General features: G+C 42.7%; 1 pseudogene; it reads left to right on the top strand.

Annotated features, from left to right (window-relative positions):
- Positions 1-5,468: 5,468 nt before the first annotated feature.
- Positions 5,469-5,814, top strand: LOC127696642 (60S ribosomal protein L30-like; annotated as a pseudogene).
- The last annotated feature ends 2,889 nt before the right edge of the window (positions 5,815-8,703 follow it).

Raw genomic sequence — 8,703 nt, 5'->3', positions numbered from 1 at the left:
TTTTTTTTTTTTTTCCGAGACAGGGTTTCTCTGTATAGTCCTGGCTGTCCTGGAACTCACTCTGTAGACCAGGCTAGCCTTGAACTCAGAAATCCACCTGCCTCTGCCTCCCAGAGTGCTGGGATCAAAGGCGTGCGCCGCCACCACCACCACCTGGCATTTTAATAACTATTTCTTGACTGGAGAAAGAAAAGAAGTTGGGAAAAGTAAAGAAAACCTTTCCCTGAGGTGGAGAGAGAGCTTGTCTCCAAGCGTGAGGGCCCAGATCCTGTCCGCAGAATCTTGTGTAAAAATGCCAAGAATGATCTGGGGAGATGATGTGGTGGGTAAAGGGCTTACTGCACAAGTGTGAGGATCAGGGTTCAATCCCCAGAGGCCTCATAAATGCCAAGTAGCCTGCCTGTAACCCCAGTCTTCTCAGAGCATGCAGACTAGCAGCACTAGCCCTATTGATTGAGAGACCCTGACTGTTGAGTAGAGTGCAAGAGCAGAGGAGGGTAATTCTGGACCTCTGCACGCGGCCTCTACATGTAGCCTCACACACACACACGTGCCTGAATGAACAGAAGAAATAAAAACTTTGGAGCATGTGACTTCCCCGAAGTGTGGTGGAGGAGAAAGTTTATTGTAGACATGGCAGAGGCTCTGGGAAAGTCCAGAGTGAACCTGACCCTAAGCTGGGCCATGTGGTGGTGGGGGGAGAGGAAAGCCAGGAGACCAAGAGGCCAAAAGGGTAAAAGGTAAAAAAGGACTACATACCCGAATGGCTGGGATACACACAGCCGAGCAGCTGGGAGAAGGCCAACCCAGCCCCTGGCCTGGAGAGTTCAGGGCAGGGGGCAGGGACTGAGGGACGCTGGGAGAACCTGGTGACTAGGTCTGTTTAATATGTTCAATACACACATCAGCCTTTTGTCTCAGGTTTGAGACCTAACATCTCAGCCTTTTTGTTGATGGTAAGGACTATCGTGATAAGGAGTGATGTAATCTTCTCCACGACTACTTCCTGCTGACTGACTTTGAGCATCATTGTTGGGGATCCACAAAAGCTGGAATGCTGCCTAAGGCAGAGAGAGAGAGAGAGAGAGAGAGAGAGAGAGAGAGAGAGAGAGAGAGAGAGAGAGAGAGAGAGAGAGAGGTGCAAGGTGTTTCACTTGCTGTCAAGGCTCCGTGCCACCATCTGGAGCTGGGGAAATACAGCAGTCTGCAATGCTGGACTCACTGGGGTTCGCCACTTTGGAGCTGTCTGGGATGCAGATTCTGGGGGCTGTGAGCAACTGGAGCAGTCTGCAGTTGACTTGAAATCTGCTGGGACAGATAAACTAGAGACAGAAGATAAAATTAAGGAATTTAGGGGGAAGCTATTTTGGATGTGTACTTGAAACTTCCAGGTCCACCATCCTGGTAGTTAGGGGAGGGAAGTCCTAAGACCAGGGGAGAAAGATCGAGAACCCACCCTCAGGAATGGGTGGAATAGGCAGGTGGGAAAACAGGATATTGATTGACAGTACTTATCTGGAATCTGATTGATTTATTGACTCCCTGAAACTTACAATAATTTTTTTAAGTTTACAAAAAAGTAAAAATTTTAGATATATTAGCATTACCACTGTTTGTAATCTATACTGAAATCCACATTGTAGACAGAGCAATAGACTCATGCCTTGAAGTTATAGCAAAAGCTTAGGAACTCAAAAATGATTCTGGGTTAAACTCTGCGTTTATCTCCTTTCAGAGTCTAGGCAAGGTAAACTGTCTTCTCAGCCGGAGACAGTAGCTCTAGGAAAGTGAGGCCTGAGGCCTGGTTTTTACATAGGAAGAGGAGGCAGATAAAATGACAGATTTACCCACTCCTTGCCCTAGGCTCCCATGGTCTCTATGTGGCCAGCAGTGGCCACTCCTTGCCTGGTCTACAGAACATTTAATTTTCAGCTGCTACACAGAGTACAATGGGTCTTTGGCTACCAGGCTCAGAAAGAAGGCAATCAACCCCGAAGGGCCCACAGTTCACTAGAGCCCTGGCAGCAGACGAACCACAGGGCAGTTATGCCCAGGGGTTAATTTTTTTTTTCTGAGCTTTCAGGTAAGCTATTAAGTTGCTAGTATGAGAATTCTCCAAATTTTTATGTAGGCAGTTAATACTAAGAACTTTCCTCTCAGGCCTGAGTAATTGTGTCCATAAGTTTGAGTATATTCTGTATTAAGTTTTATTCAAGTCTAGAAAGTTTAATTTCTCTCTTAATTTCTGCCCTGATTTTCCTTCAAAAGTGAGTTTTCAGTTTCCATGTGTTCATAAGTTCCCTGTTGCTCCTGCTGTTGTTAATATTCACCTTTAATCTATGGTGGACTGTGGGTCTCCCTTCTCCCCAGGGTGGTTAGCCGTGAGGACTAAGAGAGCAGAGTCGATGAGCAGGGTTTCATACTCAGGGAAGACCCATGAGTATGAAAGGAAATGACGTCATTTCAGAATCAGCTTAGGAGAGACAGATCAATTTTTTTAAAAAGAATTATTTATTTACTTTTTGTGAGTATACTCTCATTGTCTTCAGACATGGTTGTCTTAAGATTTGTTGTGAGCCACCAAGTGGTTGCTGAGAATTGAACTCAGGACCTCTGGAAGAGCAGTCAGTGCTCTTAACCACTGATCCACCTCTCTAGCCCCCAACATATCAGCTTCTATTGGGGGGGGGAGGTGAACCAAAGATTATATAGTTTTGAGGAAGAGGGGTAGGATTATCCAGGGTGGGCAAAGGTCATTGGCTGAAGGCTAAGGTATAGAAATACCTCATTAGCATGGGGAGGCCTTATAGGAACCACAGGTGCTTGCTGATCAGGTTCCTATCAGGAGAAAGGAAGTTGAATCTGTAATCTAACCAAGGCTACATGGCATATCTATAGGTAGAGGATATAGGGGTTTCGTGTTCCCCAAGTAAGATCAGAGAAGGAGAAGCCCTGCTGACAAAGGGAGTATGCCATTTTGTACCAAGTTTGGGGCTTCCTGGTAATATCAGACTATGACCTTGGCAACAGGGCAACAGTGGTCAGATTGGATGCAGGGTGTTATTTCAATTTTCTTGTACCTGTTGAGATTCGCTTTGTGTGTAAGTATGTGGTCAGTTTTGGAAATCGTTCTATGAAGTGCTGAGAAGTTATATTCTTCTGTTGAGGGTCCCTTGCAAGTATCATGGTCAGCAGCCAAACAAGACAAACTGCAAAGAAGTAAGAATGATAGATCAGTTTGCTTTGACTTCATGAGACTGAACCAAATTTCTAAAGAGCTTGATGCCAGGCAGTTTACTGCCAGCATATATAAACACAATAGAATTTGGAAAAAAGTTTCCAGGCAACAATCATTCCAATTCCAGGGGTATAGAAAAGCCTGAGGTGTAGCCAGGCGGTGGTGGCACACACCTGTGATACCAGCACTCTGGGAGGCAGAGGCAGGTGGATTTCTGAGTTCAAGGCCAGACTGGTCTACAGAGTGAGTTCCAGGACAGCCAAGACTATACAGAGAAACCCTGTCTCGAAAAAACCAAATCCAAACAAAACAAAACAAAACAAAAGCTTGCATTGACCTCCCTTTGCAAAGTACATGTGGCCTTGAAGATGGGTCCTATATAGGAAAGGCCTAGAATGGGGTATGGCCTCTGACTGAGACACCATAGAGATCAGCAGGCTATAGAGTACATGTAACATCTCTCCTAAGGATGGGTACTATTGGCTGGAAGATAAAGATAGAGGTCTGAGGAAGGGAAAGTCTGGGATAAACATTCTGGGGGCTTTGGGTGAGGTCTGCCTCTCCAGACAGCAGAAGGTCCTTAACAATATCTGCTCTCTCCAGGTGGAGGTGGCGCACGCACGCCTTTCACCCCAGCACTCTCATAGGCAGAGGCAGGCGAATTTCTGAGTTCGAGGCCAGCCTGGTCTACAAAGGGAGTTCCAGGACAGTCAGGGCTATACAGAGAAACCCTGTCTCGAAAAAAACCAAACCCAAAAAAACAAAACAAACAAACAAAAAAAGCCCCAAAAAAACCAACAATATCTGCTCTCAGTTTTCTGGGTGGAATGCAGGTATTTTCTCTTCCTCATAGAGGAGAAATCCTAGTATGTTTAACATTCTTTCCCCTGTGCTTATGTGTGAATGCAAGGACCTTGTGCCCTCTACATTTTGCTTTTGGGTGAAATGTTTTGTAAATATCTGTTAGGTTCATTGGTTTATAATTTTGGTTGCCTCCAGCATTTCTCTGTTTAGTATTTGTCTGGATGACCTGTCTATTGGTGAGAGTGGAGTATTGGTGTCTTCCACTATCAATATATGATTTAAATTGAGGTAGTGAGGATCAGTATGTGATTTGAATTGTAGTAGTGTTTCTTTTCTTTTCTTTTCTTTTCTTTTTTTTTAAGATTTATTTATTATATAGAAGTACACTGTAGCTGTCTTTAGATACTCCAGAAGAGGGCATCAGATCTCTTTAAGGATGGTTGTGAGCCACCATGTGGTTGCTGGGATTTGAACTCAGGACCTTTGGAAGAGCAGTCAATGCTCTTAACCACTGAGCCATCTCTCCAGCCCTGTAGTAGTGTTTCTTTTATGAACTGGGTGTTGTGTTTGGTGCATACAAGTTAAGAATTGCAATGTCCTCTTGGTGGATTTTTTTTCTCTTGTTGGTGTCTAGGAATCACCTCACAAACCATACAAACACTGATCTCAGTCAGACAGGGAGAGTTTACTGAGCATGCACCCCAGGACTGGGTGACCAGGGCCATGGACCAGATTTGGGAACTGAACCATGACCCAAGTTAGGATTCTACAGAGGTTTTTAAGACTAAAATCCATAAACATCTGTGCCAAATTATTTCACCAATCAGAATTTAGGGATAGGGGATTTCCTTAGGAACATGTCTTGGTTGTACACTTACCCTGCTCCTATTGGTTGGGGGATTCAACTGTGGCAGGGGACTTACCTTTTCAAATATTCATGTCTTAACTTGTCTACCAATATGGGATTTGTCTAACATTCATGTCTTAACTTGTGTACCAGGATATAAGTTACCAGGGATATCTTGGGAACATAAACTTTACTGGACTCAAAATGGAAGTCTTATATAGTTTCTTATATTGGGCAAGTGTCTCTCTTTTGTCATGGTCTATCCCAGGGGCAGCTTATACAAAGGTACAAGAAGTGCTTGCTATTGGGTGATTGTTTTAGGTGTAAGTCTATTGTGGGTAACTTTACAAGACAGTTCTACTGATTTCAATCGTGATTAGTTTTCAAGGGCACAGAACATAACAAAATGTATAATCAATCTTAGCTTTAGAAAGTTTCCTGTGAGTGATCTCTGCTGGATAGATGATTAGGAGGCTCGGGGAGCTCTGCTACTTGGTGTTTGATGCTCTGAATCATAGTCCTCTCTTCTGTCCTCTGTGTATGCTAGGTTGGGGGTTGTCCTGCACCTAAGGCAGGAAGATGGTGGCAGCAAAGAAGATGAAAAGGTCTCTTGAGTCGATTAACTCTAGGCTCCAGCTTGTTATGAAAAGTGGAAAGTAGATGCTGGGGTATAAACAGACTCTGAAGATGATCAGACAAGGCAAAGCGAAGCTGGTTATCCTCACCAACAACGGCCCAGCTTTGAGGAAATCTGGAATAGAGTACTGCTGTGTTGGCTAAAACTGGTGTCCATCACTACAGTGGCAATAATACTGAATTGGGTACAGTGTATGGAAAATACTACAGAGTATGTACACTGGCTATCATTGACCCAGGGAATTCTGATGTTATTAGAAGCATGCCAGAACAGACTGCTGAGAAGTAAACAAGAAATTATTTCCTTTAATAAAACGTTGCCAGAAGCCGGGTGGTGGTGGCACATGCCTTTAATCCCAGCACTTGGGAGGCAAAGGCAAGTGGATTTCAGAGTTCGAGGCCAGCCTGGTCTACAGAGTGAGTTCCAGGACAGTCAGGACTACAAAGAGAAACCCTATCTTGGAAAACAAACAAACAAAAAAACAAAAACAAACAAACAAACAAACCAAAAAACTCCCAACTTTGCCAGAGCTCCTTTTGAAAAACAAAAAAACAAAACAAGAGAGAGAGAGAGAGAGAGAGAGAGAGAGAGAGAGAGAGAGAAACTTTCCTAGTGGGCTGGAGAGATGGCTCAGTGGTTAAGAGCACTGCTTTTCCAAAGGTCTTGAATTCAAATCCTAGCAACCAGGTGGTGGCTCATAACCATCTGTACAACTACAGTGTGTTCTATACATAAAATAAATAAATAAATCTTTAAAAAAAAGTTTCCTAGTAACAGCAAAAAATTATAAGAAGTTTTCTTATAATGGCAGGCTAGCCAAGTAATTGCTACCTAGGCCTTAACATTCTATCTAGGTCTTAATATTTTATCTAGGAAAAAAAATTTTGTCTAGGTCCCAACATCTGATGAGTATGCAGTGTCCTTCCCTATTTCTTCTAATTAGTTTTGGTTTGAAGTCTATTTTTTCAGATATTAAAATAGCTACACCAGATTTCTTCTTAGGTCCATTTGCTTGAAAGTAATCTTTTCCCATCCTTATACCCTAAGCTGATGTCTATCCTTGATATTAAGGTGTACTTCTTGGATAGACCCCTTTTTCACATCCATTCTGTTAGTCTATGTATTTTTACTGAGGAATTGGTATTGAGAGGTATCAATGAGCTGTTTATTGATTTTGTTGTTGTTTTTCCGTGTGTATGTGTGTGTGTGTGTGTGTGTGTGTGTGTGTGTGTGTGTGTCTATGGGCATACTTTTTTTTTGCAACACACCTTTACTAAGTCTCCAACCTCTCCTCTAGCCCACCACCCACCAGAGGTAGTGGAAATGAAAAGTTATTAGGCTATGAGGAAAGTGGACCTGTTTAGCAATAGTTCTTTGGGGGCAAACCTGATCTTCTTTGTTAGCAGTTCAGTTCTGTAGCAAACACCAAATATGAATCAGCAGCTGCAGACCAATCCTCTAAGCAGGCAGACAGCACACAGGAACCAGCAGCTACAGTGAAGTCCTCTCAGCAGGAAGACACCACACAGGAACCAGAAGCTTTGGAGCTCAACAAGGGTATGTGAGGCAAACCAATACATGTGTGTCCTTAGAGAAGAACCTCGAGGTGAAGTAAGGCAAACCAAGGCTTGATGTTCGTCTCCCACTGTCACGCATCCTTTCATGTGTCTGTTACAGCAAAACATCCTTACACATGTGTCTGCTTCAGGAAAACATCCTTTCACTGTGTCTCCTTCAGTCAGACATCCTTTCACCCGTGTGCCCCAGCAAAACATCATTTGACATAACTAGAAGAAACTAGAAGTTTCCACTTCATTTCATTCTGGGATACTTATTCTCTGTGTTTTCTTGGGTATGGCTTTTAGGTTGAAACTTTCCTTCTAGCACTTTCTATAGGCCTGTACTGGTAGACACTATTGTTTATATTTGGTTTTTATCTTTGATTGTCTTATTTTCTCCATCTATTGTGATTGAAAGTCTTTCTGGGTAATCTGGGCTATCATCCGTGATCTTTTAGAGTCTATAGACCCCTTCTGACTTTTAGGGTTTCCACTGAAGTCAGATATTCTTTTTTTTTTTAAAGATTTATTTATTTATTATATGTAAGTACACTGTAGCTATCTTCAGACACCCCAGAGGAGGGCATCTGATCTCATTACAGATGGTTGTTAGCCACCATGTGGTTGCTGGGATTTGAACTTAGGACCTTTGGAAGAGCAGTCAGTGCTCTTAACCACTAAGCCATCTCTCCAGCCCCGAAGTCAGATATTCTAATAGCTCTACCTTATATGTTACTCAGTGCTTTTCTCTTGCAACTTTTAATATTCTTCTTTATTCTGTACACTTAGTGTTTTGATTAGTATGTGCCTAGGGGAATTTCTTTTCTGATCCAGTTTATTTGATGTTCTATATGCTTCTTTTACCTTGATAGATATTTCCTTTTTTAGGGTAGGGAAATATTTTTCTATGATTTTATTGAAAAAAAAATTGGTCTGGAGAGATGACTCAGTAGTTAAGAGCACTGACTGCTCTTCCAGAGGTCCTGAGTGTTTGATTCCCAGCAACCACTTGGTGGCTCACAACCATCTGTAATGGGATCCAATGCCCTCTTCTGTGTCTGAAGACAGCTACTGTGTACTCACATTATATATGTGTGTGTGTGTGTGTGTGTGTGTGTGTGTGTATACACATATATATATACATACATATACATATATAATAAAATCTTTTTAAAAAAAAGAAACTGTAACATACTAGGTTACATTTAAAAAATAAAAAAAAAATTTTTAGGGCTGGAACAATGGCTTAATGGTTAAGAGCATTGACTGCTCTGGCAGAGGACCTAGGTTCATTCCCAGCACCCACAAGGTGGCTCACAACTGCCTGTAGCTCCAATTTCAGATGATCTGACTCCCTCTTCTTATCTCCTTGGGTACAAGATATGTACATGCAAGGCAAAAGCACACTTACAGAGGGACTTTCTCAGACCCACTGTGGTGGCTCTTCCTGTTGGAGGGCACACCTGTGATCCAGATCTTGAGGCTGAAAGGCATAATTTTTTGACTTGGATCTTGACATGGAGATCTCAAGGCATAGTAGCCATGAAATGCTTAGGCCCAGGCAAGGTAGAACATGCCTTTAACCCCAGGAAACTGAGGCAAGGAGATCTCTGCGTTC

This window comes from Apodemus sylvaticus, chromosome 1, assembly GCF_947179515.1.
Source record: "Apodemus sylvaticus chromosome 1, mApoSyl1.1, whole genome shotgun sequence".
Taxonomy (NCBI): Eukaryota; Metazoa; Chordata; class Mammalia; order Rodentia; family Muridae; genus Apodemus; species Apodemus sylvaticus.
Note: the sequence above shows the minus strand (reverse complement) of the source record. Positions and strands in the feature narration are given on the sequence as shown.